The following is a 10,882-nucleotide window of genomic DNA, read 5'->3' on the forward strand; positions in this document are numbered from 1 at the left end:
TCTTCATAACATTCTGGAGTATATGCAAATTGCTATTATAAAAACTTAAGCAGCAACTTTTCCAATTTCCAATATTTATGTAATTCTCAAAACTTTTGGCCACGACTGTACACATATATACTGAAACTGCTAGAGTAAAAACTAATGAAAACTGGAATGACAAATCAAACCAAATGAAGTGAAGTATAGTGAAGCAGCAGTGTGTAGTGAAAGCAGTCTGCTGCAGTTGATTCCTCGGGACCGAACGGTCTGGTTTTCAGAGGCTGAAGTAAATCAAGCCCCGAGGCAGCGATATATGACTCATTACATTCTCTGCCAGCGGTTACTTCACTGATACGAGCCTGCGCTTCAGACATATTCTCATCTGTCCTCTGAGATCTCCTCGTCACATGACTGACCGGAACGAGCGGCTGCAGGTCAGAGAGGATTAACACCTCTGTCACACACACATTCTCTCTGGTCACAGATGCTCTAAGACTGACGTCTGATAGAGCAGCAACAACTGAAAGCAAACGTTCTTATCAGAAAACCAGAGGTTTTGAGTTAGTTCAGGTCAGTTGCTTTCATTGGATAATATTACATAAATACATCAATTCACTGGAGGATATTAAATATTAAATAATATACATAAAAATATATAAAACAAAATAAAAAAAAAACCAAAATAAAAACACTAACAAAAAAAAAAAAATATAAAAAAAAAAAACAAATACACATATAAAATACTATTTAAATAAAAATAAAGATATATATAAAAATACAAAATGAATATATAGATATACTATTTAAATAAAAATAAAGATACTTAAGCATATATAAAAATAAACATGCATACTTGTGTCTTCGTTTTGGAATAATCTTCTGCTCACCAAGGCTGCATTTATTTGATCAAAAAAAGACAATACAGATATTAAATGTTATTACAATTTAATATGTTGAAAATAGCTGATTATTAAATCATTTTGTAGGAAACCATAATACATTGTATTTTTCAGGATTCTTTGATGAACAAAAGTTCAAAAGAACAGCATTTATATGAAATAATCTTCTGTAACATTATAAATGTCTTTGTCACTTTTGATTATTTGAATGCATCCTTGATAAAGAAAAGTATTCATTTATTCACAAAAAGTTCTAGATAACAGTTTTGCACACTTCTGTATTTTTACATAGAAGTTCATGTTTTGAATACAGTTTTTTGAGCACAGTTTGGAAAGTTGTAGAAGTAGATCAGTTCCTCCTAAGCATTTCTAAAGGTTTTCAGGTGTAAAGCGTGAGCTTTTAACAGCAGCAAACACAACATCCTCTTTCCTGCTCGGATACAGCAGCTCTGATGTCTCCAGACGCCTCCAGTTCACCCTGTTTTTGCATAAAGCACTATTTTGAAGAACTTTAGGCAAATGTGTATTTGGCAGCTTTCAATGTCACAGGGAGGCTGAAAAGGAAATTGTTTACTACACATACTAAAGCATGTGTAACGCTCTCTATATCAATAGGTTTAAAATTTTAATAAATTAATATTTTAATATTAATAATATTTTCTAAATAACACATTGTAATACAAATAATATTCATAATATTTTAAATATACACAATTAAAAAGAAATTAACCTATTAACATTCTGTTAAAAATGAATGTTACTAAACATTTGTGCTATTTTTCGCAAATTCCTTGAATTGCAATGCGCTAAATTCATCTTCCTGTCATTCCAATACAACTTCTAGATGGGCGTGTGGTCGATTCCATTTAAATTCCACCTTGTGCAATTCAAAGGAAGCCAATTCTTCAATCCTGATGCACACACACACACAGAGTCCTCAGCAGGATTAACACAACCCAGAAAGCAAACAGGTGACCCGTGGACCCTTAACACACATAAACACAGCTATAACTTAGACGTCAACTACACCAGTGATTTATTGCACAGTGTCAGACACGAGCTATATTCCAGCTGCGATCTGATCCAGTCCTGATACAATACACCACAACAGAAGTCTGCTTTAATTTGGGCTTGAATTACAGGAAGTGTGGACGAGAGCAACATGATCTGCTGAGAAGCGTCTGTTTCAGCCTCGCTTCCAAGAATGAAGAAACAAACATGATGCAACCCAACGAACAATCACTCTCACCAGCCAAAAACACCTCAGCGCAGCCTGTCTGTGGCTATAAAGGAGTTAAAAACAAAAAAACAAACCATGAATCCACAGGAAACAATCTACCCAAACAGGAAGAGGGTTTCAGATCTATTGAGATACTTTACCACTCAGAAGCATGGTTTTTCTGAAAGACGTTAATACTCGGATGCATTCAATTGATCAAATTGACAGTAAAGACATTGATAACGTCAAAAAAAAAAAAAGATAATAAAATGTTATTTTTTAAGCTTTTGAGCTTAAGCTAAAGTGATTTGTGACACCTGTTACTGACCTGAGATCATTTTCATTGCATTAGCATATGTGTCTAAATATAGTGTATGCTGCATGACTTGCCATTTTTAAATATGGAAATGGTATTAACACAATATGATAATTCCGTGAACAATGAAAATGCATTTTCGGTTTGAGAAGATGCCATTTTTGTCATGCAATTAAATGTTATTAAGCTAAAATTAAAAATGAAATTAATATAATATTATTTTGTTTTATTTTTCTAAACGCAGAGAAAAAGAAGGGTTAAGAATATCAAAAAATAAATCTGGACAAATCTTTTCAAAGTTTTATATGAGATCAAAGTCTAAATAAAGGAAAAAATGTTTCAGCAAATATATAACAATGAACAAACCAATAGCATTTTAAATGTAACAACAAAATGATTGACTTAGAACTTCAGCACGCTCCAGAATGTGACATCATTTTGGAGGGAAAATGCAAGTAAGCAAAAAGCAGCAATAGATTTGATTGACTAAAGTCTGACAAACATTTTTAGTAATACATTTCAACACCAACATCAAAAGGTTCTGAACTAATATTACTCATAGTAGTTATGTTGATTTACTGCCATTAGTCACATTACAGACATTGAGTGTGTGTTCAATGATTTGCCCTACATCAGTTGAACATCCTCTGGGAGCACTGACAGCAGATCATAATGCATTACTCCAACAATCACTGCTCCATGTACATGAAGAGACGGCTAATAATGGCATCTCATTAGAACAAGTTTCACACTTTAAACTCCACCATCATCGGAGGGGTCCGCTCTTACTGACAGTCATATTCCAGCTGATTTACTGCTCAGAACAGCAACAACCCACAAATGGATGTGACTTATGCACAAACACTTGCATTTTCTTCAGAAAATCTACAAATGTTCATGTTTCATGCTTTAATCTTAAAGTATCTTAAATGTTTTCATGCACTAATTAACATGTAAAATTCTTTTTTGTTCATTAATCTTAATGCATGGAAAATGTTTTTGTGCACTAAAGTATGTCAAATGTTATTGTGCATTAATCAAAGTATTAAAAAATTTTTGTGCATTATGTAAAATGTGCTTTAAAAGTCTGTAAAATGTTGCTTACATGCAACATGTAAAATGTTTGTGCACTAATCTTAAAGTCTGTAAAAATTTTGTTTTTGTACACTAATCAAAGTACTAATTTAGTTTTTGTGGACTAATCGTAAAGTATGTTTTGTAAGTATAAAGGAACCAACTTCACGACATGCTAAAGGAAATTGCACAACATCAGAGAATGCAGCGCTTCAAGATGCCTCCAGATATGAAAGTCAAACAAACAAAGAAACACTCACCTGAGGCTACAGACAAACACACTGCCCTGTCCTGTCCTGAGATTACTGTAAATCACACATTCTGAGAAATCAATCCTAAAGCATTTTAGCACTATCAGACACTAAAGATGAAACTGGCCCACATCCAGAAGAGTGAGCAGGACTGTTTGAGGTTATGGATTTATTGTGTTACATGAAAACATGCACATTCATCACTTTTATTAAGTAACAGTTTTCAGCAAGAAACTGATGTGTAGCTGTGCGGTATATGGGACACTCACAAAAATACCTTGCTTTGCTAAGCATAAAAATAAAGACATCAACCAATGATATGTCTTTTTTTTTTTTATTCCGTGACATATGGGGCGAACATCTGTTTTTATGATTATTAGTTGTGGTCAAAATGAGTTGTGTCAAAATATCCCTCACAGTTATTGTTAAACTAAGGTTATATAATTAAAATGACAACAAAACCTACTCATCAGGTATTTTATTAGTTTTGTACTTTAACCGTCTTGACTTGTGATTTTATCCTCATGACATGTATAATAAAGCAGGTGAAAAATCCCATAAAGTAACATCGAAGCAGGGGTTTAACTCCTCAACACTCACGGCTTCTTCAGAAAAAGTAAACATTTAGCTGAATGAAGGAATGACTGAAAGGCTACTTTCTATAAATCAATCAATCATTCACCTGTTTAATAGGGCAGCAATGGATTGTTCGTCTAGTGTTTCTGTCAGACGTGGTTCTGGCTAATTAGGCCTGTAGTATAAATAGCAGTTCCAAGTCACATTAATTATAGCCCAGTCCAGAGACAAAATCTATTATGAGTAAAAAGAGAACATAATAACAGTAAAAAGTAAAAAAAGAAAACTCCTGAATGAAAACATAGAAGCTCCTGCATGAGTGCAATGATGAAACTAGGGCTGGATTCACATCCTCAGCAGATAACTACAGGCCATCCAGGTTTACATTTACTCAAGGAACAAAATAAATGTGTTATTTCAGTATCATAAAACAATAAATATATTTTATTTTTTTAAAAATATTTATAGTTTGCATGTTTTAATTGTAGTTTTATTTTTTAGTTATTTTGTATCATTTAAATATTTTTACAGTTTTGATTAATAATTGTAATTAGTTTTCATTTTGTATTTTAGTTTTCATTTTTATTTTCAGTTCAAGTGAATTTGTTTTGTGGTTTTGTTATTTTTTCTCCATATACTATAGTTATTTTTATTATTTAAATAGTTTGTATTAATATATTATTTATACAATTATTATATTATATTATTTAATTATATATTATATTATATATTATTTAATTTAATTTTAATATATATATAAAATATTTTAATTAACCAAAATATCTCTGGTATTCATTCAAGTATTATTATTACCATTTTAGTTTTTTTTTTTAGTTTATATTTGACTTCAGTTAACATTTCATGGTTTTAGTTTTAGTTAATTTCCTGTAATAACCCTGGTTCAAGTTCTGATTTTAGTCTGGTTCTGTGTAAATGAAAAGCTATGCATGACCATCAACACATCGCAACACCATCCTCACAGCATAGATGTGAGATTTAAGTCTGGTTTGTTTAATTCTGTCTGTTTTAACAGTGAATGCCGCAGATTCATGTGTGTAAATACAAGGCTCCTCCATTTGCTCTCAGTGTGACCCAAGAAGGCCTGCTGATCATCAAACCAGCGCTAATCTCAACATCCTCGCCTTCAGCTCTAGTACTGATCCCACACTGTGGAGCGCACGGATCAAACTAAAGGTCACACGTAGATCAGTTCATCAACAAACAAGTGCATCAGTACCAGGCCTAGTTAAAAAAGACTCCCTCCACGCAGCACTGACTGTAAGAAACTGGTTCAAAAATGCAACAAGCAACAGGAAGATCTATAGTGGCTCACTATTTATCTGCAGATGGCCCTGTCTGTCTGTCTGTCTGTCTCCGGCAGTATCAGTGTCAAGGTCCAGCCGTCATATTTAGCTCTATAAGGTTGTAAAGTGTTATGCACATGCTGTGACTGTACGAACTTGCTGCCATGTCTCTACTGTACTTCAGCTCTATATATATAGTGGCATGTGAGAGAGTATGTTGTTGAATATTGAACAGTCTCTGTTTAATGTTGCTACTGCTGCACATGTACCTTGAGGCATCAACTAATGTATGATAAATTACTAGTGTAATTTACTGTACATTAACCTGACAAAACCTTTCAAAAACATGTCCAGCCCGAAGCCCTGGTTAGCAGGGAATGTTCTCAGAACACTCTACATTAATAGAACATTTGTTTAAAGTTAATAATGTTCTCAAAGCATTGGCACAAAAACATTTTGCTACATTTTTTCCCCTGAAATATTGGCTGGATGTTCATCTAATGTTTTAAAAATGCTGCCGCTTGTTTCAGGCTACGTTTACACGACAACGATGTAGTCAAAAACTGAAAAGTTTTCCCTTGCTTGCTTTAAGTTTTTAAAAAGTTTCACATATACACGACGAAGTTTTCAAAACAATTCGCGTTTACACTTCCACGAAAATGGCCAGAAACGCTGTATTACATATGCCAGGCCAGTTGTTGGCGCTGTCACCTTGTTAGTAAACAGTACCTATAGAGAAGTGATGATTATATGTTGTATATGATGCGTCTCCGCTGTTGGTTGTAATACTGATGAAGTAAATCCACACTTTGCTGAAGTGTTAGCAAACTCTTGAGCAGCAACAACAGTACCATATACTCCGCCATTGTTGTGTATGTTTGTTCGCGCTTGACTTTAAAAACGACACGTACTGCGCATGTCTACATACCTAACACCAAAGTCCTTTTAAGACAAGTCATGTCACTTGGCGGCCATCTTTGAAATGCCTCTCGGGCATGCAAGTGCAACTCCTATCTCTTTGAATGGGGAAACATCAAATTCTACAAAACTGTTAGGTTTTGAAATCACCAAAGAAATGACAACAACTGTTGTCGTGTAAACAAACAGGCAAAACACATAAAAAGTTACCCGTTTTTGGCTGAAAACGTTGTCGTGTAAACAGCCCGTAAGATGCTACTCGTCACCTAGACGACCATCGGGACAAGACCACAGGAATATGAGTCCTCTGCACAGTCTGACTTTGTTGCAGCCTAGAATTAAACTGCTAGTTTCGTCTGGCCAGAGGAGAACGGAACACCATTTCGACACACTATTTCCCTTTTTAATACTGTACAGCTGCTTTGATGCAACCTGCATTGTAAAAAGCGATATATAAATAATGGTGACGACCTTCAAAACGTTCAGAGAACATTCAAAAGTAACATTTCTATAATGTTCTAAGAATGTTCTGGCAGGGTTATGAACAAACGTTCTTCCAGCAACATTAATAGAACATTTGTTAAAAATTAATTCTCAAAACATAACATTTTTCTTTTTTTTTTTTTTTTTTTAACGTTGCTACTAGTTTCAGAATGTTCAGAGAACATTCAAAAGTAGCTAACATTCCCATAATATTTGCAAAAACAGAATACCCCCTTAACGTTCAAATGACCAAAAAGTTTTGAAATAACGTTTGTTTAACTTAACGGAAATGTTAACAAAACGTTCTTACAACATATTTTGTTAGCTGGGACAACTTAACTAAAAATATTTGTTAAAATAATTGTTGGTCGAGCACATTTGAGAAAAGCGCTTTTTCTTTTGATTCTGAGATGAAACGCAGTCGGAAAAGATTGACGCTTAAGTGCAACAATGTAGCAAGAAGGAATGATTCGATCGCGCCAAACCTCAACAGTTCAAGAATCATTTGTGATACACTGTAACATTTGAACTGAAGCTTTGGCGCCGCGCGCTCAGGCGTTCTCTCTGCTTCACCCGCCGCGGCACCGCACATTTAAACACTGATGTGAAATTCAACACAGTAAGAAACAAGACCTCTTGGATTATTTAGTGACAGTGGCGTGGCCGCTGATGACGCGTCCGTTTCGGCGGCTACAGACCCGCGTCGGGAGTCGCTGCCGCGCGCACAGAACGCGTGCTGGTGTTTAAAATCATCTAAAACTAAACGATTTGACGTTCTAAGTTGTACTTCTTAATACACCATCTTAAAACGCAGCGGTGAAAGATGCCAGTATGACGCACCGCGAATGGAACGCAATGAAAACGCGTCCTTCTGTAGGCTATACAGGAGGTTTGAGAGCTGCTCCGGGTCGATGGGGAGCTTTTACATCCCTCACTCTTCAAGAATCCAGATCCGATACATCCCCGATCGCTTTTCAAAGCACACGTGAACGCATCCAGACCCTCATGATTACACACACCGAGCACATTCTCTTCCTCAAGGATGCGTCAACACACTGCGAAGCGTTTTCTCTTATAACGGTACATCCGGGATTAAAGGTGAAGGTACATTTGGCTCCTAAACCAGAAGCATTATATCTCGCTTTACCTTGATCATGAATCACGCCGGTGAAGATGTTCCGAACCGCAGCAGCGCGTCCCTCTCTAGCGTGCGCGCTCCACAGAGATGCAGTGAACGCGCCTCTGGCGCAGCGCTGATGGAGACACGAGAGTGTGTGTGTGTGTGAACTGGGTGTGACTCCACACACAACCACTCAATACACTCTCTAAACGAAGCTTTGCACTTCCTCATTCAGGACTGGTCGGTATTAATGTTTTTCTATTGGAAACCACTGCGTGAATAAATTCCATCGGTTTATAAGAAAACGAAAGTGGCATTCATTTCTGACAGAAGACATGTTGAAGGGTTAGACAGACACAGACCTAATGCTGGATGGATGCCTAAGTTATATAATTGATATGCATCAAGTACTCAACAGCACACTTTATTATTATTCCTCGCATAACTCCGCTTGTCAATTAATAATTTGTTCAAACTGTTGATTTGTGTTTCCCTCTCTGGGAAATATTGTCTGCCCTTTAGACGGCAAATTTGCGCTCGAAAACCCAACTAACACATTTTCTAAGAACGTTTATGAAAAATTTGTGTTTTTTAAATGTTCTGAACATCCAGTTCTATTTAAATCTATTAAAGACTCTTCTTGGTTTTATGAAAGTTAAATAAAAAATTTATTTTATGTTTTGCAAACGTATTGGAAAGTTACTTTTGAATGTTCTCTGAACGTTCCAAAAATAGCTACATTAAAAAAAAAAAAATGATATTGTGTGTTCATTTTGATCACAAAAATATATATATAAAAACACAAATGTTCATCCAATTAAAAACTTTCAGAAAAAAAAAAGTTATAAATGACACGTTTTTGTGCTAACATTATTAGAGATAATGTTCCCGTAATAACATTTCTTCATAACTTTGAGAGAAACGTGAAAAAGTAGCGAAAGCATTCCCTCTTAGCAGTGAACTTACTGAATATGTTAAAGTATCATAAAAATAATTCATAAAGCGCAATGATTAACATATACTATATAACGTTCAGTATTTTGATCTTATCTGAAATCTGTCTGCTGCCTGAATGTTGTAGTTTTTTTTTCTCTTTGCATTACGTTGTCTGCAATCCAAACAATCTGAGATAAAGCGAGAACTGGAATACCACATTATGCAAAAGACCTGCATGATAACCATAACGGAATTCCAAAAAGCATGACGGATATAAAAACAAGCTGGATGGGTGAGGAGAGGACACGACGCTTTAAAAACACGTTATGAGCTGCTCACAAAGTTGACTGAATTGTTTCTGTGGGGCCACAAGACAATAGAAACTGACAATTTAGTTAATATAACACACCCTGAATAATACCATACTGCTATTATTCAATAAGATGTCATTTTAACTATTATTTCTTAAGGCAGAATTATGTTTAAAAAATAAAGCTAACCAAGTGTAAATTTACCAACTGGCTTCCTTGAGTCTGTTCTTTAGTCTAAACTTTATTTACACGTTAGAAAAACGTTCTCTCAACGTTCAAGTAATATTAATAGAACGTTTGTTTAATGTTATCTGGTGTTTAATATGATTAAGTACGTTAACGTTATTTATACATTGGTCAAGAAACTTTTTTTTTTATTTAATGTAACATTTTAGTTTGAATATTCTTGTTTTAGAACGTTCATTAGTAACATTCCCATGTCTGTAAAATCGAAATGGAATGTTACTGTAACATTGATATAACCAAGATATATATATATATATATATATAGGCTATATATATATATATATATATATTATATATATACAGGGTGCGATTTGCCGGGGGGGATGGGGGGATTTCCCCCTCTCTGGTCTATGCATCCCTGCCTCTGCTGATAACTTTTATCCCCGTTGGGGATAAAAACATCATGCAAACCCGCTCTGACGTCCCGATCTAAATCAAATGATTCGCTATACATGCTTTGAAGTCCCGATTTGAATCAAATGATTTGCGATAGGCGATCCGATTGGAGCGCTTCGAAACAGTGAATCATTTTGCGACGAAATGATTTAACTGATTCGGAGCTTCAAAAAGCTCCGTTGTGTTCTTTGCTCGCTTTCTCGATGTAATTTGTGTTTGAATAACCGTGGACATTAAATCATTACAATTAATAGGCCTAACGTAGGCTTACAATGTTTTTTATTAAACTGAGATCACACTAAATACAATTTCCGTCGTATTAAAAATCATTTCATAAAATTTTTCAAAAGCATCCCCCCCTCTTTTTTTTTCACAAATCGCACCCTGTATATATATATATATATATATATTTATATATATATATATATACACACACATATATACACATACACTGCCAGCTGGAAAGGTTCTTCAGCGCACAAACAATGTCAACTGCGTGCTGAAGAATGAGGGCGTTTAATTGTAGATGATCTTCTAGAGAGGAACACGCCTGCGCTGTTACTTTTTTTAAGGAAGCACACTTGCTGACCTCCATACTAGTACAGACCTGTTACTGCAGGCCCATCTGTGGGTCCTACTTGGGAACATATAGAGCTTCATGTTAGTGTAGTGTCCGTAGGTCTGCACATCAGTGTATAATGAACTAAATGAGCGAAGGGGAGTCAAAATAGCATTAACCGCAAGGATGGACGCCTGTTTATGAGCATGTACTCAAGGTGTAATTATAACAGAAACATTTACTCAGTTACAATGTTCACACCCATATTTTCATTACACCCTCAGGACTACTT

At 35.2% G+C, this 10,882-nt stretch overlaps 1 protein-coding gene across 2 annotated transcripts in view; it reads right to left on the bottom strand.

Moving 5' to 3' along the window:
• Positions 1–8,407, bottom strand: part of si:dkey-97m3.1 (fatty acyl-CoA reductase 1) — a 29,729-nt gene extending 21,322 nt beyond the window's left edge. The window contains exon 1 of one of the 2 annotated variants that reach the window (XR_006154449.1): positions 8,170–8,407. The gene's annotated coding sequence lies outside the window, so the exon portion shown is untranslated. The remainder of the gene's footprint in view (positions 1–8,169) is intronic. The other variant, XM_042721598.1, reaches the window with a different exon arrangement.
• Between the last annotated feature and the right edge of the window lie 2,475 nt (positions 8,408–10,882).

This window comes from Cyprinus carpio, chromosome B4, assembly GCF_018340385.1.
Source record: "Cyprinus carpio isolate SPL01 chromosome B4, ASM1834038v1, whole genome shotgun sequence".
In the NCBI taxonomy this organism is placed as follows: domain Eukaryota; kingdom Metazoa; phylum Chordata; class Actinopteri; order Cypriniformes; family Cyprinidae; genus Cyprinus; species Cyprinus carpio.